The following is a 26239-nucleotide window of genomic DNA, read 5'->3' on the forward strand; positions in this document are numbered from 1 at the left end:
GCCTGCTCGAGTATCGACCAGCAAAGTGATTGTGTGCAGTCTGCTCGAGTATCGAGTCACACAGTGATTGTATGCAGTCTGCTCGAGTATCAAGGCGCACAGTGATTGTGTGCAGTCTGCTCGAGTATCGAGTCGCACAGTGATTGTGTGCAGCCTGCTCGAGTATCGAGTCACACAGTGATTGTGTGCAGTCTGCTCGAGAATCGAGTGGCAAAGTGATTGTGTTCAGGCTGCTCGAGTATCGAGTTGCACAGTGATTATGTGCAGTCTGCTCGAGTATCGAGCGAACAGTGATTGTGTGCAGTCTGCTCGAGTATCGAGTCACACAGTGATTGTGTGCAGTCTGCTCGAGTATCGAGCGCACAGTGATTGTGTGCAGTCTGCTCGAGTAACGAGTCACACAGTGATTGTGTGCAGGCTGCTCGAGTATCGAGTCGCACACTGATTGTTTGCAGTCTGCTCGAGTATCGACTCGCACAGTGATTGTGTGCAGTGTGCTCGAGTATCGAGTCGCACAGTGATTGTGTGCAGTCTGCTCGAGTATCGAGTCACACAGTGATTGTGTGCAGCCTCCTCGAGTATCGAGTCGCACAGTGATTGTGTGCAGTGTGCTCGAGTATCGAGTCGCACAGTGATTGTGTGCACCCTGCTCGAGTATCGACCAGCACAGTGATTGTGAGCACCCTGCTCGAGTATCGAGTCACAAAGTGATTGTGTGCAGTCTGCTCGAGTATCGAGTCACACTGTGATTGTGTGCAGTCTGCTCGAGTATCGAGTCGCACAGTGATTGTGTGCAGTCTGCTCGAGTATCGAGTCGCACAGTGATTCTTTGCACCATGCTCGATTATCGACCAGCACAGTGATTGTGAGCACCCTGCTCGAGTATCGAGTCGCACAATGATTGTGTGCACTCTGCTCGAGTATCGAGTCACACAGTGATTGTGTGCAGTCTGCTCGAGTATCGAGTCACACAGTGATTGTGTGCAGTCTGCTCGAGTATCGAGTCACACAGTGATTGTGTGCAGTCTGCTCGAGTATCGAGTCGCACAGTGATTGTGTGCAGTCTGCTCGAGTATCGAGTCGCACAGTGATTGTGTGCAGTCTGCTCGAGTATCGAGTCGCACAGTGATTGTGTGCAGTCTGCTCGAGTATCGAGTCACACAGTGATTGTGTGCAGTCTGCTCAAGTATCGAGTCGCACAGTGATTGTGTGCAGTCTGCTCGAGTATCGAGTCGCACAGTGATTGTGTGCAGCCTGCTCGAGTATCGAGTCACACATTGATTGTGTGCAGTCTGCTCGAGTATCGAGTCGCACAGTGTGTGCAGCCTGCTCGAGTATTGAGTCACACAGTGATTGTGTGCAGCCTGCTCGAGTATCGACCAGCACAGTGATTGTGTGCAGCCTGCTCGAGTATCGAGTCGCACAGTGATTGTGTGCAGTCTGCTCGGGTATCGCCCAGCACAGTGAATGTGAACCCCCGGTTCGAGAATCGAGTCACACGGTGATTGTGTGCCATCTGCTCGAGTATCGAGTCGCACAGTGATTGTGTGCAGTCTGCTCGAGTATCGACGAGCACAGTGATTGTGTGCAGTCTGCTCGAGTATCGAGTCACACAGTGATTGTGTGCAGTCTGCTCGAGTATCGACCAGCAGTGATTGTGAGCACCCTGCTCGAGTATCGAGTCACACAGTGATTGTGTGCAGTCTGCTCGACTATCGAGTCACACAGTGATTGTGTGCAGTCTGCTCGAGTATCGAGTCACACAGTGATTGTGTGCAGTCTGCTCGAGTATCGAGTCACACAGTGATTGTGTGCAGCCTGCTCGAGTATCGAGTCACACAGTGATTGTGTGCAGTCTGCTCGACTATCGAGTCGCACAGTGATTGTGTGCAGCCTGCTCGAGTATCGATTCACACAGTGATTGTGTGCAGCCTGCTCGAGTATCGAGTCGCACAGTGATTGTGTGCAGTCTGCTCGAGTATCGAGTCGCACAGTGATTGTGTGCAGTCTGCTCGAGTATCGAGTCACACAGTGATTGTGTGCAGTCTGCTCAAGTATCGAGTCGCACAGTGATTGTGTGCAGTCTGCTCGAGTATCGAGTCGCACAGTGATTGTGTGCAGTCTGCTCGAGTATCGAGTCGCACAGTGATTGTGTGCAGCCTGCTCGAGTATCGAGTCACACATTGATTGTGTGCAGTCTGCTCGAGTATCGAGTCGCACAGTGTGTGCAGCCTGCTCGGGTATTGAGTCACACAGTGATTGTGTGCCGCCTGCTCAAGTATCGAGTCGCACAGTGATTTTGTGCAGTCTGCTCGAGTATCGAGTCGCACAGTGATTGTGTGCAGTCTGCTCGAGTATCGAGTCGCACAGTGATTGTGTGCAGTCTGCTCGAGTATCGAGTCGCACAGTGATTGTGTGCAGCCTGCTCGAGTATTGAGTCACACAGTGATTGTGTGCAGCCTGCTCGAGTATCGACCAGCACAGTGATTGTGTGCAGCCTGCTCGAGTATCGAGTCGCACAGTGATTGTGTGCAGTCTGCTCGAGTATCGACCAGCACAGTGAATGTGAACCCCCGGTTCGAAAATCGAGTCACACGGTGATTGTGTGCCATCTGCTCGAGTATCGAGTCGCACAGTGATTGTGTGCAGTCTGCTCGAGTATCGACGAGCACAGTGATTGTGTGCAGTCTGCTCGAGTATCGAGTCACACAGTGATTGTGTGCAGCCTGCTCGAGTATCGACCAGCAGTGATTGTGAGCACCCTGCTCGAGTATCGAGTCACACAGTGATTGTGTGCAGTCTGCTCGACTATCGAGTCACACAGTGATTGTGTGCAGTCTGCTCGAGTATCGAGTCACACAGTGATTGTGTGCAGTCTGCTCGAGTATCGAGTCACACAGTGATTGTGTGCAGCCTGCTCGAGTATCGAGTCACACAGTGATTGTGTGCAGTCTGCTCGACTATCGAGTCGCACAGTGATTGGGTGCAGCCTGCTCGAGTATCGATTCACACAGTGATTGTGTGCAGCCTGCTCGAGTATCGAGTCACACAGTGATTGTGAGCACCCTGCTCGGGCATTGAGTCACACAGTGATTATGTGCAGCCTGCTCGAGTATCGAGTCACACAGTGATTGTGTGCAGTCTGCTCGACTATCGAGTCGCACAGTGATTGTGTGCAGCCTGCTCGAGTATCGATTCACACAGTGATTGTGTGCAGCCTGCTCGAGTATCGAGTCACACAGTGATTGTGAGCACCCTGCTCGGGTATCGAGTCGCACAGTGATTGTGTGCAGTCTGCTCGAGTATCGACCAGCACAGTGATTGTGAGCACCCTGCTCGAGTATCGAGTCGCACAGTGATTGCGTGCAGTCTGCTCGAGTATCGAGTCACAGAGTGATTGTGTGCAGTCTGCTCGCGTATCGAGTCACAGAGTGATTGTGTGCAGTCTGCTCGAGTATCGAGTCACACAGTGATTGTGTGCAGTCTGCTCGAGTATCGAGTCACACAGTGATTGTGTGCAGTCTGCTCGATTATCGAGTTGCACAGTGATTGTGTGCAGTCTGCTCGAGTATCGAGTCGCACAGTGATTGTGTGCAGTCTGCTCGAGTATCGAGTCGCAAATTGATTGTGTGCAGTCTGCTCGAGTATCGAGTCGCACAGTGATGGTGTGCAGTCTGCTCGAGAATCAAGTCGCACATTGATTGTGTGCAGCCTGCTCGAGTTACGAGTCGCACAGTGATTGTGTGCAGTCTGCTCGAGAATCGAGTCGCACAGTGATTGTGTGCAGCCTGCTCGAGTTACGAGTCGCACAGTGATTGTGTGCAGCCTGCTCGAGTATCGACCAGCAAAGTGATTGTGTGCAGTCTGCTCGAGTATCGAGTCACACAGTGATTGTGTGCAGTCTGCTCGAGTATCAAGGCGCACAATGATTGTGTGCAGTCTGCTCGAGTATCGAGTCGCACAGTGATTGTGTGCAGCCTGCTCGAGTATCGAGTCACACAGTGATTGTGTGCAGTCTGCTCGAGAATCGAGTCGCAAAGTGATTGTGTTCAGGCTGCTCGAGTATCGAGTTGCACAGTGATTATGTGCAGTCTGCTCGAGTATCGAGCGCACAGTGATTGTGTGCAGTCTGCTCGAGTATCGAGTCACACAGTGATTGTGTGCAGTCTGCTCGAGTATCGAGCGCACAGTGATTGTGTGCAGTCTGCTCGTGTATCGAGTCACACAGTGATTGTGTGCAGTCTGCTCGAGTATCGAGTCGCACACTGATTGTTTGCAGTCTGCTCGAGTATCGACTCGCACAGTGATTGTGTGCAGTGTGCTCAAGTATCGAGTCGCACAGTGATTGTGTGCAGTCTGCTCGAGTATCGAGTCACACAGTGATTGTGTGCAGCCTCCTCGAGTATCGAGTCGCACAGTGATTGTGTGCACCCTGCTCGAGTATCGACCAGCACAGTGATTGTGAGCACCCTGCTCGAGTATCGAGTCACAAAGTGATTGTGTGCAGTCTGCTCGAGTATCGAGTCACACTGTGATTGTGTGCAGGCTGCTCGAGTATCGAGTCGCACAGTGATTGTGTGCAGTCTGCTCGAGTATCGAGTCGCACAGTGATTCTTTGCACCATGCTCGATTATCGACCAGCACAGTGATTGTGAGCACCCTGCTCGAGTATCGAGTCGCACAATGATTGTGTGCACTCTGCTCGAGTATTGAGTCACACAGTGATTGTGTGCAGTCTGCTCGAGTATCGAGTCACACAGTGATTGTGTGCAGTCTGCTCGAGTATCGAGTCGCACAGTGATTGTGTGCAGTCTGCTCGAGTATCGAATCACACAGTGATTGTGTGCAGTCTGCTCGAGTATCGAGTCACACAGTGATTGTGTGCAGTCTGCTCGAGTATCGAGTCGCACACTGATTGTGTGCAATCTGCTCGAGTATCGAGTCACACAGTGATTGTGTGCAGTCTGCTCGAGTATCGAGTCGCACAGTGATTGTGTGCAGCCTGCTCGAGTATCGAGTCACACAGTGATTGTGTGTAGTCTGCTCGAGTATCGAGTCACACAGTGATTGTGTGCAGTCTGTTCGAGTATCGAGTCACACTGTGATTGTGTGCAGTCTGTTCGAGTATCGACCAGCACAGTGAATGTGAGCACCCTGCTCGAGAATAGAGTCAGACAGTGATTGTGTGCGGTCTGCTCGAGTATCGAGTCACACAGTGATTGTGTGCAGTCTGCTCGAGTATCGACGAGCACAGTGATTGTGTGCAGTCTGCTCGAGTATCGAGTCACACAGTGATTGTGTGCAGCCTGCTCGAGTATCGACCAGCACAGTGATTGTGAGCACCCTGCTCTAGTATCGAGTCACACAGTGATTGTGTGCAGTCTGCTCGAGTATCGATTCACACAGTGATTGTGTGCAGCCTGCTCGAGTATCGAGCACACAGTGATTATGTGCAGCCTGCTCAAGTATCGAGTCACACAGTGATTGTGTGCACCCTGCTCGAGTATCGAGTCGCACACTGATTGCTGCAGTCTGCTCGAGTATCGACTCGCACAGTGATTGTGTGCAGTGTGCTCGAGTATCGAGTCGCACAGTGATTGTGTGCAGCCTGCTCGAGTATCGGGTCACACAGTGATTGTGTGCAGTCTGCTCGAGTATCGACCAGCACAGTGATTGTGTGCAGTCTGCTCGAGTATCGAGTCGCTCAGTGATTGTGTGCAGTCTGCTCGAGTATCGACCAGCACAGTGATTGTGTGCAGTCTGCTCGAGTATCGACCAGCACAGTGATTGCGTGCAGTCTGCTCGGGTTTCGACCAGCACAGTGATTGTGTGCAGTGTGCTCGAGTATCGAGTCGCACAGTGATTGTGTGCAGTCTGCTCGAGTATCGAGTCACACAGTGATTGTGTGCAGTCTGCTCGAGTATCGAGTCGCACAGTGATTGTGTGCAGTCTGCTCGAGTATCGAGTTACACTCTGATTGTGTGCAGTCTGCTCGAGTATCGAGTCACACAGTGATTGTGTGCAGTCTGCTCGAGTATCGAGTCACACAGTGATTGTGTGCAGTCTGCTCGAGTATCGAGTCGCACAGTGATTGTGTGCAGCCTGCTCGAGTATCGAGTCACACACTGATTGTGTGCAGTCTGCTCGAGTATCGAGTCACACAGTGATTGTGTGCAGTCTGCTCGAGTATCGAGTCACACAGTGATTGTGTGCAGTCTGCTCGAGTATCGAGTCGCACAGTGATTGTGTGCAGCCTGCTCGAGTATCGAGTCGCACAGTGATTGTGTGCAGCCTGCTCGAGTATCGAGTTACACTGTGATTGTGTGCTGTCTGCTCGAGTATCGAGTCGCACAGTGATTGTGTGCTGTCTGCTCGATTATCGAGTCGCACAGTGATTGTGTGCAGTCTGCTCTAGTATCGAGTCGCACAGTGATTGTGTGCAGCCTGCTCGAGTATTGATGCGCTACTCAAACACGAGGCTTGAAGCTCAGTAAATGAAAGGCTTTTATTTACTGTAACGAAGCTCCCAGAACGTATATGCACTATCCCAGACTGAAGGGTTCCCGGCCAGAGCAGGGACTTTTATACCTCTCCCAGGAGGCGGAGCCCGACTGGGACGTGCCACAACACTACAGCACAAAGGTGTAACAACCCCACCCTAACCCCAACAGCAACAATAGCACAACCCAACAGTAACATATGTACATCCTTGTAGTCCTGGCCAGCCCCTGGCTCAGCACTATCCAGTGGGAACCAACGATGGTTCACCACATTCACCCCTCCTTTGAGAACAAAGGCCGGCGGGCTACAAAAAACAGAATAAAGTGTCAGCAGTCGATATGTTCAGACAGTCAGGGGGACCGCACCGTCATTGTGACCTCCTCAATACCGGCGGTGACACCGGAGTAGGCACTTGCGGTGGCGTTCTCCCCAAGGCGGCGTCCAGCTGTTCTTCCACGGACTCTCAGACCGGTTGACCCTGAGGTGACGGTAGTCCATGGGATGCTGACACGCCCTGCGGTGGCGACCATCTTCTGGGCTCAGGCAAGCTGTACATGCGAGTAAAATGGTTAAGCAATGGTCCCGATGCTGCCCGCGCCGTGTCCAGGGAAGAAACAAGAGATAAAGGGTTTGTTACAGGGGGTATGGGAGCGACAGGGGTTGCTACGTCCCCTGCTGGCGCCAGGTCTCGGATCGAGACCGTGTCCTCTCGCCCGTCAGGGTATGCCACATAGGCATACTGAGGGTTGGCGTGGAGGAGATGGACCTGTTCGACCAACGGGTCGGACTTGCGGGCCCTTACATGTTGCCGCAGGAGGACGGGTCCTGAGTACGTTAACCAAGACGGTAATGAGGTCCCCGAGGAAGACTTCCGAGGGAATGAGAACATCCTCTCGTGGGGAGTAGCATTGGTTGCCGTACACAGGAGGGAGCGAATAGAATGGAGCGCATCAGGGAGCACCTCTTGCCAACGGGAGACTGGAAGACCTTTTGACTTCAACGCCAGTAAGACAGCCTTCCAGACTGTAGCATTCTCGCGTTCCACCTGTCCATTACCCCTAGGGTTGTAGCTCGTGGTCCTACTAGAGGCAATCCCGTAGGAGAGCAGGAATTGCCTCAAGTCATCGCTCATGAACGACGAGCCCCTGTCGCTATGGATGTAGCCGGGGTACCCGAACAGTGTAAAGAGATCACGGAATGCCTTGATAACCGTGGCAGCGGATGTATCAGAGCAGGGAACAACAAAAGAGAACCGAGAGTACTCGTCAATGATATTGAGGAAGTACACATTCCGATCTGTTGAGGGAAGGGGGCCCTTAAAATCGACACTCAGTCTCTCGAAGGGACGAGTGGCCTTGACTAAATGTGCCCGGTCAGGTCGGTAAAAGTGCGGTTTGCATTCCGCGCAAACCCGACAGCTCCTTGTTACTGACCTGACGTCCTCCACCGAGTAAGGCAGGTTGCGGGCTTTTATAAAGTGGTAGAGCCGAGTGACCCCAGGATGGCACAGGTCATTATGGAGGGCCTGCAAACGGTCCTCCTGTATACTAGCGCATGTTCCACGCGAGAGGGCATCCGAGGGCTCATTGAGTTTCCCTGGACGGTACATGATGTCGTAGTTATAGGTGGAGAGTTCAATTCTCCACCGCAAGATCTTGTCATTCTTGATCTTGCCCCTCTGCGTGTTGTTAAACATGAACGCCACGGACCGCTGGTCCGTGATCAGGGTGAACCGTTTTCCCGCCAAGTAATGGCGCCAGTGCCTGACGGCCTCCACAATGGCCTGGGCCTCCTTTTCCACCACTGAATGCCGAATTTCGGGGCCTTGGCGGGTGCGGGAAAAAAATGCGACGGGCCTGCCCACCTGGTTAAGTGTGGCGGCCAGGGCGAAATCAGATGCATCGCTCTCCACCTGAAAGGGGATGGACTCGTCTACAGCGTGCATCGTAGCTTTCGCGATGTCGGCTTTCAATTTATCGAAGGCCAATCGGGCCTCTGGCGTCAAGGGAAAAGTCGTGGACTTAATGAGCGGACGGGCTTTATCCGCGTAGTTGGGAACCCACTGCGCATAATAAGAGAAGAAGCCTAAGCATCTTCTCAGTGCTTTTGCACTAGCAGGTAAAGGAAGTTCAGAAAGGGGGCGCATACGGTCTGGATCAGGGCCAATGACCCCGTTTTCCACCACGTATCCTAGGATGGCTAAACGGTGCGTACGAAACACACATTTGTCCCTGTTGTAGGTCAAGTTCAGGCGAGATGCAGTGCGTAGGAAGTTCAGGAGATTCGTGTCGTGGTCCTGTTGGTCATGGCCGCAGATGGTGACATTATCCAGGTACGGGAAGGTAGCCCGCAGCCCGTTCTGGTCCACCATTCGGTCCATAGCACGCTGGAAGACCGAGACCCCATTGGTGACACCAAAGGGAACCCTAAGAAAGTGATACAAGCGACCATCCGCCTCAAAAGCCGTGTATTGTCGGTCCTCTGGGCGAATGGGGAGTTGGTGGTAGGCAGACTTGAGGTCTGTGGTGGAGAACACCCGGTACTGCGCAATCTGATTGACCATATCAGATATGCGCGGGAGGGGATACGCATCCAGCTGCGTATATCGGTTAATGGTCTGACTGTAGTCAATGACCATCCGGGGTTTGTTCCCGCTCTTGACCACCATGACCTGCACTCTCCACGGACTAGCACTGGGTTGTATGATCCTTTCTTTGAGGAGCCGCTGAACCTCAGATCTAATGAAGATCCGATCCTCAGCGCTGTAACGCCTACTTTTAGTCGCGATGGGCTTGCAGCCTGGCACAATATTCTGGAACAAGGAGGGTGTGGTGATCTTCAGCGTCGAGAGGCTGCAGGCGGGGCGCATTGGGCAATTTGGAGGTTGCTGCTGTTTTCCCACTGCCAGTGAAGGGAGTGGCCCACCGTACTGTAGGATTACACTCCTCAAGTGGACCATGAAGTTTAGTCCGAGAAGTATTGGCGCGCAAAGATACGGCAACACAAGGAGCTTGAAACACTCGTAAACTGTGCCTTGCACCTTCAAGGTTACCACGCAACTCCCTAGCACGGCAACAGACCGGGACCTTGATGCCATAGAGATTGTCTGTTTGGCAGGTTGAATCTGGAGTCCACACCGCTTCACAGTGTCTGGGTGGATAAAGCTCTCAGTGCTCCCGCTGTCAAACAGACAATAAATCACGTGGTCATTTACCTGGATATGCATCATAGATTTGTCAAGTCTATGAGGCTTGGCCTGGTCCAGGATGATCGACGCCACCGTTGGTTCATGAGCGCCACTGCAGGCAGCTGAAATCGATGAGGAGGACCCCTGCTGGTCGTTCATGGTCAGTGTCGACCAACATGGCCGCCCCCATGGGTCGCACGTGGGTGAGGGCGCCAAACTCAGCGACCCCTGGTGGTCACACTCCTCCGACTCCGTCGACCGTAATGGCGTCGCCCTGGTCTCGCACGTGGACGAACCCCGCGATGATTTCGACGACGAAGTCCCGAGCTCTGAAGAATCGCAGGCCGCACTGCCGTTCCTGGGTTTAGATCGGCACACTTTTGAATAATGCCCTTTTTTACCGCATGCGGTGCACAACACAGCTTTAGCGGGACACTTTTGCCGAGTATGCTTCGCTCCTCCACAGAAATAGCACCGCGGGCTGCCCGGGGCTGCTGCCGTCGTCTGGCCCGAGTGGGAGCACGCCATTACACAGCATTTCGAACCCGAGGGACGAGGAGGGACTACCGACTGCTCCTGCCACGTTGTCTCCACATGGTCCTCCGGATATAATACTAAGCCATTGGAGGCCGTCTCGAGCATCTCTGCTAACTCGATGGCCTGGGTAAGATTAAGGTTACCCTTCTCCAACAGTTTAAGTCGAATGTACGACGATCCGACCCCGGCCACAAACGCATCTCGGGCGAGGTCGTACATGCTCTGCTCAGCCGACACAGCTTTGCAGTTACAGCCCCTGGCTAGCTGTAGGAGCTCGTTCGCATATTCCTCCATCGTTTCGCCAGACTGCCGTCGTCGAGTGGCTAGGAGGTAACGAGCATGTATTTCATTAGGTGGTTTGATATCGCGCTTCTTCAGAAGCTCGAGGGCCTTAGTATAATCGGTGGCCGCATGGATCACGAGGTAGACAGTGTCGCTTACCCTCGCATGGAGGACCCGGAATCTGTCATCATCTGTGGTGACCGCTGCGGAGGCTGCCAGGTAGTCTTCGAAACACTTCAGCCAGTGGTCGAAGGTGTTAGAAGCGCCCACCGCACGTGGATCTAGCGTAAGGCGTTCCGGCTTCAGAATTTGCCCCATATTGTCTCTTTTTTTTTCACGAGAGTTTAACGACAGTAAATAAAATTGATGCGCTACTCAAACACGAGGCTTGAAACTCAGTAAATGAAAGGCTTTTATTTACTGTAATGAAGCAGTCAGTAATTATATACACTATCCCAGACTGAAGGGGTCCCGGCCAGAGCAGGGACTCTTATACCTCTCCCAGGAGGCGGAGCCCGACTGGGATGTGCCACAACACTACAGTACAAAGGTGTAACAACCCCACCCTAACCCCAACAGCAACAATAGCACAACCCAACAGTAACATATGTACATCCTTGTAGTACTGGCCAGCCCCTGGCTCAGTACTATCCAGTGGGAACCAACGATGGTTCACCACAAGTATCGAACAGCACAGTGATTGTGTGCAGTCTGCTCGAGTATCGAGTCGCACAGTGATTGTGTGCAGTCTGCTCGAGTATCGAGTCGCACAGTGATTGTGTGCAGCCTGCTCGAGTATCGAGTCACACAGTGATTGTGTGCAGCCTGCTCGAGTATCGACCAGCACAGTGATTGTGTGCAGTCTGCTCGAGTATCGAGTCACACAGTGATTGTGTGCAGCCTGCTCGAGTATCGACCAGCACAGTGATTGTGTGCAGTCTGCTCGAGTATCGAGTCGCACAGTGATTGTGTGCAGTCTGCTCGAGTATCGAGTCGCACAGTGATTGTGTGCAGTCTGCTCGAGTATCGAGTCGCACAGTGATTGTGTGCAGTCTGCTCGAGTATCGAGTCACACAGTGATTGTGTGCAGCCTGCTCGAGTATCGACCAGCACAGTGATTGTGTGCAGTCTGCTCGAGTATCGACCAGCACGGTGATTGTGTGCAGGCTGCTCGAGTATCGAGTCGCACAGTGATTGTGTGCAGTCTGCTCGAGTATCGAGTCGCACAGTGATTGTGTGCAGTCTGCTCAAGTATCGAGTCGCACAGTGATTGTGTGCAGTCTGCTCGAGTATCGAGTCGCACAGTGATTGTGTGCAGTCTGCTCGAGTATCGAGTCGCACAGTGACTGTGTGCAGTCTGCTCAAGTATCGAGTCGCACAGTGATTGTGTGCAGTCTGCTCGAGTATCGAGTCGCACAGTGATTGTGTGCAGTCTGCTCAAGTATCGAGTCACACAGTGATTGTGTGCAGCCTGCTCGAGTATCGACCAGCACAGTGATTGTGTGCAGTCTGCTCGAGTATCGACCAGCACGGTGATTGTGTGCAGGCTGCTCGAGTATCCAGTCGCACAGTGATTGTGTGCAGTCTGCTCGAGTATCGAGTCGCACAGTGATTGTGTGCAGTCTGCTCGAGTATCGAGTCGCACAGTGATTGTGTGCAGTCTGCTCGAGTATCGAGAGACACAGTGATTGTGTGCAGCCTGCTCGAGTATCGACCAGCACAGTGATTGTGTGCAGACTGCTCGAGTATCCAGTCACACAGTGATTGTGTGCAGTCTGCTCGAGTATCGACCAGCACAGTGATTGTGTGCAGGCTGCTCGAGTATCGAGTCGCACAGTGATTGTGTGCGGTCTGCTCGAGTATCGAGTCACACAGTGATTGTGTGCAGCCTGCTCGAGTATCGAGTCTCACAGTGATTGTGTGCAGTCTGCTCGAGTATCGAATCGCACAGTGATTGTGTGCAGCCTGCTCGAGTATCGAGTCGCACAGTGATTGTGTGCAGCCTGCTCGAGTATCGAGTCGCACAGTGATTGTGTGCAGTCTGCTCGAGTATCGAGTCGCACAGTGGTTGTGTGCAGTCTGCTCGAGTATCGAGTCGCACAGTGATTGTGCGCAGTCTGCTCGAGTATCGAGTCGCACGGAGATTGTTAAAGAATTGTGTGCAATAACAAGTTCGGAATTAGGAACAGGTTGGCAGCTCAGCCTGCGAACTGAAAACCAGTGGAAAGAATCTTGTGCATCATTGAACATTCCGTGTTCCTGCGCTCCCTCCCCTGAGGTGTTGTTTGAGAAGGTATTTTTACCCTGCCTGTGATAGAGGGGTGAGGCATGCTGCCTGAACTCAGTGTCCCAACGCCCTGCTCAAGGAAAAACATCCTCTTTGGGCCCTTTCTTCCTCTCGCCATTGCACGAGTCAGATTCTTTCAATAAGCTCATTACAAACCAACTTAAATACAGGAAGCAGCTGAGATCCTCAGTACAGAGGAGTACAGATGTTTCTTTAGTCCCAGCACCTGACACGGTGTAGTTGTTTCTGTAGAAAACAGTTAGCTGGGCATTCCAGCTTTATTTAAATTCATTCATGGGACATGGGCGACATTGGCTGGCCAGCATTTATTGCCCATCCCTAGTTGCCCTTGAGAAGTTGGCGGTGAGCTGCTTTCTTGAATCGCTGCAGTCCATGTGGTGTAGGTACACTCACCACGCCATAAGGGAGGGAATTCCAGGATTGAAGGAAGCTACTCGCAGGACAGAGGTGAGCAAGTTAGATAACATGGAGGTGTGAGAGGGTGGGGCGAAGGGTTCAAAGCTAAAAGCGCATCCCAACTGATTTCTCAGAAGACTAAGGAAATTTGGCATGTCCGCTACGATTCTCACCAACTTTTACAGATGCATCATAGAAAGCATTCTTTCTGGTTGTATCACAGCTTGGTATGGCTCGTGCTCTGCCCAAGACCGCAAGAAACTACAAAAGGTCATGAACGAAGCCCAGTCCATCACACAAACCAGCCTCCCATCCAGTGACTCTGTGTAGAGTTCCCACTGTCTCGGCAAAGCAGCAGCATAATTAAGGACCCCACGCACCCCGGACATTCTCTCTTCCACCTGCTTCCTTCGGGAAAAGATACAAAAGTCTGAGGTCACGTACCAACCGACTCAAGAACAGCTTCTTCTCTGCTGCTGTCAGACTTTTGATGGACCTACCTCGCATTAAGTTGATCTTTCTCTGCACCCTAGCTATGACTGTAACACTACATTCTGCACTCTTTCGTTTCCTTATCTATGAACGGTATGCTTTGTCTGTCTAGCATGCAAGAAACAATATTTTTCACTGTATACTAATATATGTAACAATAATAAATCAAATCAAATTAAATCAGACAGAAGTATATTTGGGAAGGTAAAATTGCTGGTGCAGGAACAGTTCACAGAATCCTTTCGGAATTGCATGGTTAAGATTATCCCATCACTCCAGCCAATGCTGAGTCCCAGACAAGGAGACTCCCCCTGCCACTGACAGCCAATCTCAGATTGGAACAGCCAACATTTCCTTCACATATATCGAGTGTATGTTACTGTCCATACAGGTACAGTCCAATTGAAAATCAATGGGGCAAAGCAAGCCTTAGCCCTGGTATCATCGCCGTGGGTCTGAGACAAGGTTGTCCTTAATCAGGATTGATAGAGACTGTTGGAGGGAAGGCTGTTGGTAAACTTTATCTTTTATTGAACATTTTACTAACAATGTACAATACAAGGCTTAGCACGAGGCTTCACATCAAACTGTCTCTCAGCATGCTCTGCTATCATGTGATCTTACATCCAAGATTACATCGCCCACCTTTACATATTGAGCATTAAACCCTTGTACTACATCTCCCCCAATCCATGATTCTATTAAATACATTATTTACATTATCCTACATTAACTAGCAAGTTTTCTTCTTCAAATAGCTCGGTGCTGCTCCTATCTTTCTCACTGAGTTGGACAACTTACTTGAGATGTAGCAGAATCAGCCATTTGTCACATAGATTGTTAACGGGGAATGGCAACTTCATGGCACCCAACACTTGGGAATACTGAGCAGGTTGTTAGTGTCAGAGCATGTTTGCAGAATCAGGATGCACATAAACATCGGGCACTTTATCATTTTTATTTACAGAATTTGGCATCGATGACTAAGCCAGCATTTATCGCCCATCCCTTGGGAAAGTGGTGGTGAGCTGTCTTCTTGAAATGCTGCAGTCCCTCTCCTGTAGGTGCACTCACAATGCTGTTAGGGAGAGAATTCCAGGAATTTGACCCAGTGACATTTAAGGAATGGCGATATATTCCCAAGTCAGGATGGTGAGTGACTTCGAGGGGAACATCCAGGTGGTTGTGTTCCCATATATCTGTTGACTTTAAACTTCTAGGTGGTAGGGGTCTCAGGTTTGGAAGGTGCTTTCAAAGCGCTTTGGTAAGTTGCTGCAGTGCATCGTGTCGATGGTACACACTGCTGTCTCTCTGTGGCAGTGGTGGAGGGAGTGAATGTTTAAGGTGGGGAGACGATGGCCTAGTGGTATTATCACTAGACTATCAATCCAAAAACTCAGCTAATATTTCTGGGGACTAGGTTTCGAATCCCGGCACAGCAGATGGTGGAATCCGTGCCCGAAGGACAAGCGAAAGACACTATCGTGCTCCCTCCACAGCGAGGTAGCACTTATTTCTCAATTGTCATCACTACCTGGTTGTTACCACACTATTGTTTCTGGGAACTTGCTGTGCACTAATTGGCTGCAATATTTCCCACATTACTACACAATAAATACTTAATTGGCAGTAAAGTGTTCCGGGTGGATTCAAGTTGTGAAAGGAGCTTTAGAGATTTTTACCCTTTCTGCTTATTGTTCAGGCTAGTTGAGGCTGATTACAGAGCCCACAGTTTCAAAGTGTTTAAATCTGGAATTAAGAATTTACTGATGACCATGAAATCATTATCGCTTGTCAGAAAAACACACCTGGTTCACTAATGCCCTTTAGGGAAGGAAGCTTGCCGTCCTTACCTGGTCTGGCCCACATATGACTCCAGAGCCACAGCAATGTGGTTGATTCTCAACTGCCCTCCAAGGGCAATTAGGGATGGGTAATAAATGCTAGCCAGCCAGCGACACCCTTGTCCGGTGAATGAATAAAAAACCAAGATGGTTGCTTTGTCCTGGATGGCGTCGAGCTTCATAAGTTATTGTCGGAGCAGTGCTCATCCAGGCAAGGGGAGAGAATTCCATAATGCTCCTGACTTGTGGCTTGTAGATGGTGGACTGGTTTCAGAGAGTCAGGAAGTGAGTTACTCGTCACAGGGTTCCTAGCCTCTTTCCTGTGTTTATATGGCTGGTCCAGTTCAGTGTCTGGTCAATGGTAACCTCCAAACTGTTGATAGTGGGGGATCCAACATCCGGAATGCAATTGAATGTCAAGGAGATTTGGTTAGATTCTCTGTTGTTGGAGATAATCATTGCCTGGCACTCGTATGGTGTGATGACCCACACAATTGCCTAAGACACCAATAGATGTCCAACCATCTCCCTTTATAACACTGAGGGATTACGATGTAATTAACTGACAATGTGACAAAGACAAAGAAAGCACCTGGAGGAAAGCCACACAGATGTGGGGAGAATGTGCAAACTCCACACAGACAGTGACCTGAGGCCAGAATCGAACCCGGGACCCTGAGAATAATCTTATATTCTGAGCTCTAGGTCTCACTAACCCTAGTACCTGTCCTTTCACATTGGTTACTATTCCGGATAAAGCCATCAAACATACATTTCTACACTGGAAACGGAATGAAAAAGGTTTATTTTAAAAACTGAAAATCATTTATTTTTATTTCATTCAGCATCATTGAGGCTTCATCCTTAGCTCAGGACTCAGCACAATGTTCACTCTTGCTCCCATACTGCCCTGTCCCTCAGTCCTACACTCAGGGAAACAGATTAGAGACTCCATTCACATAGAGGCCAAGCACCTACTTACCATTGATGGCAGAGCGAGTTTTTTACAAGTCGTTATATAGTGGGAAGGGATATGAATCATAGAATCATAGAATCCCTACAGTGTACAAGGAGGCCATTCAGCCCATCAAGTCTGCACTGACTCTCTGACAGAGCATCTTACCCAGGCCCTCCATCCCTGTCCTATTCTGGTAACATGATGTGGAGATGCCGGCATTGGACTGGGGTAAGCACAGTAAGAAGTCTCACAACACCAGGTTACAGTCCAACAGGTTTATTTGGTAGCACAAGCTTTTGGAGTGTCGCTCCTTCTTCAGGTGGTAACCCCATATATTTACCATGGTTAATCCACCTAACCTATACATCTTGGGACACTAAGGGTCAATTTAGCATGGACAATCCACCTAACTTACACATCTTGGGACAATAAGGATCAATTTAGCGTGGCCAATCCACCTAACCTGCACATCTTTTGGGCTGTGGGAGGAAACCAGAGCATCCAGTGGAAACCCATGCAGACACAGGGAGAATGTGCAAACCCCTCACAGACAGTTACCTGAGACCGGAATTGAACCGGGGACCGTGGCGCTGTGAGGCAGCAGTGCTAACCACACTGCCACCGTGCCACCAACCCTGTCTGGAATGGAAAACTTTCTATTCTGGGTGCTCAGTTTCAACATCAAAGTATATATAGCACATCCCAATGCAGAGGAATCTTCCTATTACAGTGCATCATGTACCTCGGCCTCAGACATGGACCTTGCTGCATCAGCGTGACGTATGCCTATTTTCCACAATGACCAACTCACTGCCCTCTAGATCCTGCACTGAATCTGCCAAAACTGAAGCATCGACCCAGATTTGTGGATCCAGCCCCCACTCCACAATCCCGCTGACACTCCGGTGCAGTGCTGAGGGAGTGTTACACATCTGGAACTGATGTCTTTCAGGCCCATGTGAAAAGTCCCACAGCACAAAAGTTTGTGGGTTTCCTCAGTGACCTTGTCAATATTTATCCCTCTCTCAAACATCAATAAAGGAGACTCTCTGGCAGTGATGACATTGCTGCTTGTCGGAGCTGACTGTGAGAAAACTGATTGCTGTATTTCCTGCTTCAACGCAATTACACTTCAAAAGCACTTAATTTGGCGACAGATGGTAGTGGGTTATCACTGATATTTGCTTACAAAGTCAGTTACAGATTTCCTTGTTCTCTCTTCTTTGGGGTTTCGGAAGGTCATGAAAGTGATGTACAGGAAATTCAAGCCTTTCTTTCCACCCTCACTTTGTTTAGTCACCAGACGTTTATTTCATCAGCCTGGACTGAGTTTGAATCCAGCTCCTAAAGGTGAAAGGTGCCTCCCACAGTACGGAATATCCCATCAAATTCCATCAGGCTGTTGGATAAGGTAACAAAAATAATAAACCCCCAGAGAACCAGCAGGCCAAATATTGCAGAGTGGCTCCTGTAGGGAACGCTGACACAGTTTCACTCCAAGGTAAAGTTGTGGCAGTAAATGGATCCAGAGCTCTTGTGCAGTCAAATTCTTAAAATAAATGTTTTTTTTTATCCTTAAGCATGCGAGAACCAACACATATGTGTGTCTAACAATAAACTGACCTTTATCAGATTTTAATATCAACCAGCATGAATGGAAAGATTTACATCATGAGGAAGATTAATCATTTCAAACGATGGAAAGAGGTTTGCGAAAGACTCCAGATATACCAGGGCATTTCTATTTTGGAAGTGATTTAATTGTCCTGTGTACGATGAGGTGGACACAGATTGAGTGGGGAACATTTGGTAAAGAGGGTTACATATGGAATTAGGTGTTGATATAGTACAAACTTCACGAATGTATTGTCTGTGTTAACATCAGTCAGGAAGTGGTGGTAAAGTTGGAACCAGCAGCCAGTTTGTAACCCAGGCCGACTCTCCAGTGCAGTGCTGAACAAAGAACAAAGAACAATACAGCACAGGAACAGGCCCTTCGGCCCTCCAAGCCCGCGCCGCTCCCTGGTCCAAACTAGACCATTCTTTTGTATCCGTCCATTCCCACTCCGTTCACTCTGATGGAATGTTGCATTGTCAAAGTTGCTGCGATTGAGATGAGAGCGGGATTCCTCCGATCTCATTCGCCCTGCCACCCCTGCCAGCGAGAACGGAGAATTTGGCACTCAGCCCAATCTCCACTCACTGCAGCGGAACTGGAGAATCCCAGCCGTGGGTGATGTCAGAGGGTTACGGCCGAGATGTTAAACCGACTCTCTGGGGAGGATTTTCTGGTTCTACCCAAAGTCATTGGACCTTTTGTTGGTCCGATAAGTTTTCCCTCCTGCCTGCCCTCCACGATTCACAGAGCAGGCAGGGCCAGGAAATTTAAACCCCGATCTTTCCCCTCAGATGAACACAATAAGAAGTTTCACAACACCGGGGTAAAGTCCAACAGGTTTATTTGGAATCATGAGCTTTTGGAGCGCTGCCCCTTCACTCACCTGAAAGCTCGTGATTCCAAATAAATCTGTTGGTCTTTAACCTGATATTGTGACACTTCTTACTGTGCCCACCCCAGTTCAATGCCGACATCACCACATCATGGCTCTCAGATGAATGCAAAGAATCCTATGGTTCCACCTGCAAGAAGAGCAAAGGGATTCTCCTCAGTGTCCCGACCCTCAAGCAGCATCTAAAAGCAGAGTATCTGGTCATTATCATGTTGCTATTTATGGGAGCTTGCTGTGCACAAATTGGCTGCTGCATTATAACAGTGGCCATATCTCAAAATGACATAATTGGCTGGACCATGTGACATTCCCAGAATTGTGAGAGACACTAGATAGACACAGGCATTTCACTTTTAATTGGGAGAGCTCAACGCTGCCATGTTATCCATGGGTAATGTGAAGCAATGGGCTACTGTTAGACCACGTGATGGGTTAAAGGAAGGTGGAGAACTTGCACCATCTGACAACTGTGAGGCAAGAATGGCTGTCCAGGTTGGTGAGGATGGGATCTATTGCTGTCCCTGTGCTCCTTCTGGACAAAACCATTGTAGAAGCACCAGCAATTGTTTATGTGGCCGAATGTTTATTGGGACTCAGTGACTGGGTGGCAATGGTTAGAAAAGAGTGACTCAGGTAAACATAACGCTTCAGCGTGGAACCTTTAATCATTCCCATCGCAGTTACATTTGCGATAGATAAGTCCACACTGGATGTAGACCTCCAGCCCTACAACGCTCGCTATCCACAGCGATGGTGCTGTTGGCTGAGTGTTGAGTATTGTCCAGGGCAATTTCCTTCAAGGTTTAGACCGGTCTAAACCGGGATGTTGGATTTATGTCACATTATCAGTAACCCCCACAGCTTGACTCCTGGACTTGTACAATTTCACAAGCTGTACTGTCTGGAGACAATACACATCTCTTTAACCTGTGTTGAATGCTCCCTCCACCCACATTGTCTGTACATTTAAGACCTGGCTGGCTGTAGAGATTTGCATTCTAATCAGTATTCTGTAATTTGATTTCTGTGTCTGTGCCCTGTTTGAGAACAAAGACCACTCCATCTGACGAAGGAGCATTGCTCCGAAAGCTTATGGTATTTGCTACCAAATAAACCTGTTGGACTTTAACCTGGTGTTGTGAGACTTCTTACTGTGCTTACCCCAGTCCAACGCCGGCATCTCCACATGCAAAATAGAAAGCAGAGAGTGGGGGCGTTAAGATTACTCGCTGAGACTGGTGAAAACTGTGAAGGATCAGTGCTATAAATCCGGGGGGAAATCCGGAAGGGGACCCAGACAGAGTACCCCGGGGAGCTCCCCCCACCCCTCCCCCACCCTGACCGAAAATCCAGAAGGATGGCCTGGACAGAGTAGCTCAGGGTGGCTTTCTCCACCCCCGAAAATCTGTAAGGTGTAACCCCCGGGCATGAGTACCTCTGGAGGTTGCCCCACTCCTCCCGCCCCCCCCCCCCCCCCCCGCCCCCGCAGGGATAAAAACCCGGGAGGCGATATCTTGGAGGGTTGCAGATAATCTATAATATTTACTTCCAGCTTAATAGGCTTGTTTGTTATATTATTGTGTTCATGGTAATTATTGTTTTATGGTCTATCTTTGTGAGTTGGCTGCGGCCCGGTCGGTGCACCCCCTCGGATAAAGTAACCCCCGGATAATCGGGCAGGCAAAGGTTCAGGAGGTGATAAAATCCGGAGGATGAGACCCTGGAGGGTTACGGGTGACTCACAATGGTCGTTGTGTTGTAACCGAGATGTTTGTTGTTGTGCTGTGGTGTGAATCCTGAAGGGTCGGCCTCGGAGAGAAAGCAAACCTCTCCAAAGGGGAAAATATGGAGGGCAATGCCCTGGAAAGTCAAAGATAGCCAATAACAGAGCCTTTCTCAGTGCAAAGGAGTAGTTGTTTGTTATTGGTTAAAGCACGGCGTTAGCCGCCGCTCCTGTTTAAATAATGACACACTGGTTTATTGTTGTTGCGAGCTGTCTGCAGCCTGGGGAGGCTGGTTGTAGATCACTTGCAACACATACCAGCTGCTTGTTATTGTGGTATGTTATGTGTACCATTGTGTTTTAATGAGATGTTTGATGTTGCTATTGGTGTAGCGTGCTTCTGTATTTATAACTGTTTTGATAATAAAAAGAGTGGGCCAAATTGATGGGCCAATCAGGGAGCCTCTTGCTTTGTATTTAACCAGGCGTGTCAGTTCCTCTGGGACTCCGAGTACAGCCTGCAAACTGAAAGCACTCTGTATGCTGCTCTCAGACTGATAAATAAAGGGATTTTGGAGAGGGGACTTCTGCCTCCGAGGACCTATTACAGTGCCCTGCTTTCCTATAAGGTGTTGGCTTTTGTTTTTCACTCATTTAATCCTGGGATATGGGCATCACTGGCATTTATTACCCAGCGCTAATCGCCCGGAGAAAGTGGCTCCTCTTCTCCAGATGCTGCAGTTTGATATAACTGAGGGCAGCTTGGTGTCAGTGGGTGTGGGGGTCTGCTGCCTCGCCCCAAGGGCACTCTTCAGCTGTGATAGCAGGCAATTCTACCCAGCTGGTGTAATTCTGCCCTCACCCAATGACTTTTCCCCCTGAGGCAACCTGCAGTCTGGATCTAAACAGTACATACAATAATCATAGAATAGAATCATTTAATTCTGGGACAGGTTGCAGGAGATAATGATAACTCCTTCTAGGAATAGAATCCCTACAGTGCAAAAGAAGGACATTCAGGTCTGCACCAAACACAACTCCACCCAGGCCCTATTCTTGCAAACCCTCATATTTACCCTGCTAATCACCCTAACACTAGGGTGAATTTAGCGTGGCCAATGCATCTAATCTGCGCATCTTTGGACTGTGGGAGGAAACTGGAGCATCCGGAGGAAACCCACGCAGACATGGGGAGAATATACTAACTCCACACAGACAGTGACCCGAGACCGGAATTGAACCGGGGTCCCTGGCGCTGTGAGACAGCAGTGCTAACCACTGTGCCACCGTGCCATCCCAAACAAAATGTACAAATGTAGTCATTGACTGTTTTTTAAATTCATTGGATGTGCAGCATTTATTGGCCAACCCAAATTGGACACTTAACAGCCTGGAATGCATTGCCTGGGAGGGTGGTAGAGGCAGGTTGCCTCACATCCTTTAAAAACCTGGATGAACACTTTGCATGACATAACATTCAGGGCTATGGGCCAAGCGCTGGTAAATAGGGTTAGGTAGGTCAGGTGATTGCTGTGTGTTGGTGCAGGCTTGATGGGCTGAAGGGCCTCTTCTGCACTCTGTGATTGGATGATTGTATGATTACAATCTTGCCCAAGGTAGAAATGATTATGAAATGGGCCAAAGCTACAGGATCAAGTCCAGCTGAGTTAATCTCTTCTAACCTTTCCTTTCAGATTGTACAACCCCATCAGACATAAGATAAAAGCCAATTACTGCGGATGCTGGAATCTGAAACAAAAACAGAAAATGCTGGAAAATCTCAGCAGGTCTGACAGCTCTGACGAAGGGTCATCCAGACTTGAAACGTTGGCTCTATTCTCTTTCCACAGATGCTGTCAGACCTGCTGAGATTTTCCAACATTTTCTGTTTTTGACCAACAAACATAAGTTGGTATCTAACAAATGGTTTCTGTGCATAAGCAACGTAGGATTAAGAAGATGCCTCTTCCAATCTTTGGTTGGCCTAAAAAGCACCTTATTTTTACTCTCATTGTCCCTTGTATATCATAATATCTTTACTTCCAAGGTATGAGTTTTCTTCTCTCTTTCTAGAAGCTGATGATGGGACCTCGAATTCCACATTGATGCGCGACAATCAAGCACGTGGAACCAAGGTTTCGATATTGAAGGCTTTTATTGTGTAACAATGGAACTACTAACACGAATACACCAGTTCAGACTGAAGGGGTCCTGCCGGAGCAGAGGGTCTTATACCTCACCACCGGAGGCGGGGCCCCACTGGAATGTGCCATGATAACACTTATAACAGGTAAACACCCTAACCCAACAACATTGTACAACCCCCACAGTAACAACACCCTAGCCCAACAGTAACATAATAACAACCCCCAGTGGTAACCAACGATGGTTCACCACATTCACCCCTCCTTTAAAAACAAAAGGCGGCGGGGTGCAAGAAAAAACAGGTCATATATACAGAATTCACAAGTCCAGACGGTCTGGAGGACCGCACCGACGCTGTGATCTCCTCAACACCGGTTGCGAAACCGGAGCAGGTGCTTGCGGTGGCGTTCTCTCCAAAACAACGTCCGGCTGTCCCCTCAAGGACTCCCGGGCCGGTTGGCCCTGGTGAGGCGATGGTGCAGGGGATCCTGGAACCTTCGGTGGTGGCGCCGATCTCCGAGTCTCAGGCAAGCTGTACATGGGAGTAGAACTGTTATGCACTGGTCCCGGTGCTGACCGCGCCACGTCTGGGGAAGCAATGAGGAGTAGTGGATTCGTGACTGGGGGAATAGGAGCGACAGGAGTCGCTACGTCCCCTGCAGGCGCCAGGTCTCTAATGGAGACAGTGTCCTCTCGCCCGTCAGGATATGCCACATAGGCATACTGAGGGTTGGCGTGGAGGAGTTGGACCGGTTCGACCAAGGGGTCGGACCTGCGAGCCCTCACATGTCGCCGCAGAAGGACGGGTCCTGGGTACGTCAACCAGGCTGGCAATGAGATCCCCGAGGACGACTTCCGAGGGAATGAGAACATCCTCTCGTGGGGAGTAGCATTGGTTGCCGTACACAGGAGGGAGCGGATAGAATGGAGCGCATTTGGAAGGACCTCCTGCCAACGGGAGACTGGAAGGCCCCTGGATTTCAGTGCCAGTAGGACAGCCTTCCAGACTGTAGCATTCTCCCTTTCCACCTGTCCGTTACCCCTAGGGTTGTAGCTCGTGGTTCTACTAGAGGCAATCCCGAATGAGAGCAGGAATTGCCTCAAGTCGTTGCTCATGAACGACGAGCCCCTGTCGCTATGAATGTAGCAGGGGTACCTGAACAGGGTAAAAAGCTCACTGAATGCCTTGATGACGGTGGCAGTCGACGTGTCCGCACAGGGGACAACAAACGGGAACCGGGAGTACTCGTCTATTATGTTGAGGAAATAGACGTTCCGGTCCGTTGAGGGAAGGGGGCCCTTAAAATCCACACTCAGCCTCTCAAAAGGGCGAGTGGCCTTGACCAATTGTGCCCGGTCTGGTCGATAAAAGTGTGGTTTGCATTCTGCGCAAATCCGACAGCTTCTCGTCACTGACCTGACATCCTCCACCGAGTAGGGCAGGTTGCGGGCTTTGACGAAATGGTAGAGTCTGGTGACTCCAGGATGACACAGATCATTGTGGAGGGCCTTCAAGCGGTCCTCCTGCATGATGGCGCATGTTCCGCGCAAGAGGGCATCCGAGGGCTCTTTGAGCTTCCCTGGACGATACATAATATCGTAATTATAGGTGGAGAGCTCAATTCTCCACCGCAAGATCTTATCGTTCTTGATCTTGCCCCTCTGCGTGTTGCTGAACATAAACGCCACGGATCGTTGATCCGTGATCAGGGTGAACCGCTTCCCCGCCAGGTAATGGCGCCAGTGTCTGACTGCCTCCACAATGGCCTGAGCCTCCTTCTCCACCGCTGAGTGCCGAATTTCGGGGCCTTGAAGGGTGCGGGAAAAGAACGCGACGGGCCTGCCTGCCTGGTTTAGTGTGGCGGCTAGGGCGAAATCAGATGCATCACTCTCCACCTGGAAAGGGATGGATTCATCCACCGCGTGCATCGTGGCTTTCGAGATGTCGCTTTTCAAAGCCTTGAAGGCCAATTGGGCCTCCGGCGTAAGTGGGAAGGTCGTGGACTTGATGAGCGGACGAGCTTTGTCCGCGTAGTTGGGGACCCACTGCGCATAGTACGAAAAGAATCCGAGGCATCTCCTCAGTGCTTTCGTGCTAGCGGGCAAGGGAAGTTCAGTAAGGGGGCGCATACGGTCTGGATCAGGGCCAATGACCCCGTTTTCCACCACGTATCCGAGGATGGCTAACCTGCGCGTACGGAATACGCACTTCTCCCTGTTATAGGTCAGGTTCAGGCGAGATGCGGTGCGCAGAAAGTGTTGGAGATTCGTGTCGTGGTCCTGCTGGTCATGGCCGCAGATGGTGACGTTATCCAGGTACGGGAAGGTAGCCCGCAACCCGTTCTGGTCCACCATTCGGTCCATAGCACGCTGGAAGACCGAGACCCCATTGGTGACACCAAATGGAACCCTGAGGAATTGGTATAGACGACCATCCGCCTCAAAAGCCGTATATTGTCGGTCCTCTGGGCGGATGGGGAGTTGATGGTAGGCGGACTTAAGGTCTATGGTAGAGAACACTCGGTACTGCGCAATCTGATTGACCATATCAGAAATGCGCGGGAGAGGATACGCATCCAGCTGCGTATAACGATTAATGGTCTGACTATAGTCGATGACCATCCGAGGTTTGTTCCCGCTTTTGACTACCACGACCTGCGCTCTCCACGGACTAGCACTGGCCTGTATGATCCCTTCCTTGAGGAGCCGCTGAACCTCAGATCTAATAAAGATCCGGTCCTCAGCGCTGTAACGCCTACTTTTAGTAGCGATGGGCTTGCAGCCTGGTACCAGATTCTTAAAGAGGGATGGTGTAGTGATTTTCAGAGTGGAAAGATTGCATGCGGGGCGCTTTGGGCAATTTGGAGGCTGCGGCTGATTCCCTACTGCCAGTGAAGGGAGTGGCCCACCGTACTGTAGGATCACACTCTTCATGTGGACCATAAAATTTAGTCCGAGGAGAATTGGCGCACAAAGGTGAGGTAACACAAGGAGCCTGTATTGCTCGTAAATTGTGCCCTGTACCTCAAGAGTTACCATACATCGTCCTTGGATCGGTACAGACCGGGACCGTGATGCCATGGAAATTGTCTGCTTGGCAGGGAGAACCCGGAGTCCACACCTTTTAGCAGTTTCAGGGTGTATGAAACTTTCGGTGCTCCCACTGTCAAACAGACAATTCACAGTTCGACCATTTACCTTTATATCCATCATGGAATTCTCAAGCCTGTGGTGCTTAGTCTGGTCCAGGGAGATCGACGCCACCGTTGGCCCCTGGGCGTCACTGCATGCCGCCGATGTTGATGCTGAGGACCCCTGCTGGTCGCTCCTAGTCGTCGTGGACCATGATGGCCGCC

Source organism: Mustelus asterias, chromosome 13 (genome assembly GCF_964213995.1).
Source record: "Mustelus asterias chromosome 13, sMusAst1.hap1.1, whole genome shotgun sequence".
Classification (NCBI taxonomy): domain Eukaryota; kingdom Metazoa; phylum Chordata; class Chondrichthyes; order Carcharhiniformes; family Triakidae; genus Mustelus; species Mustelus asterias.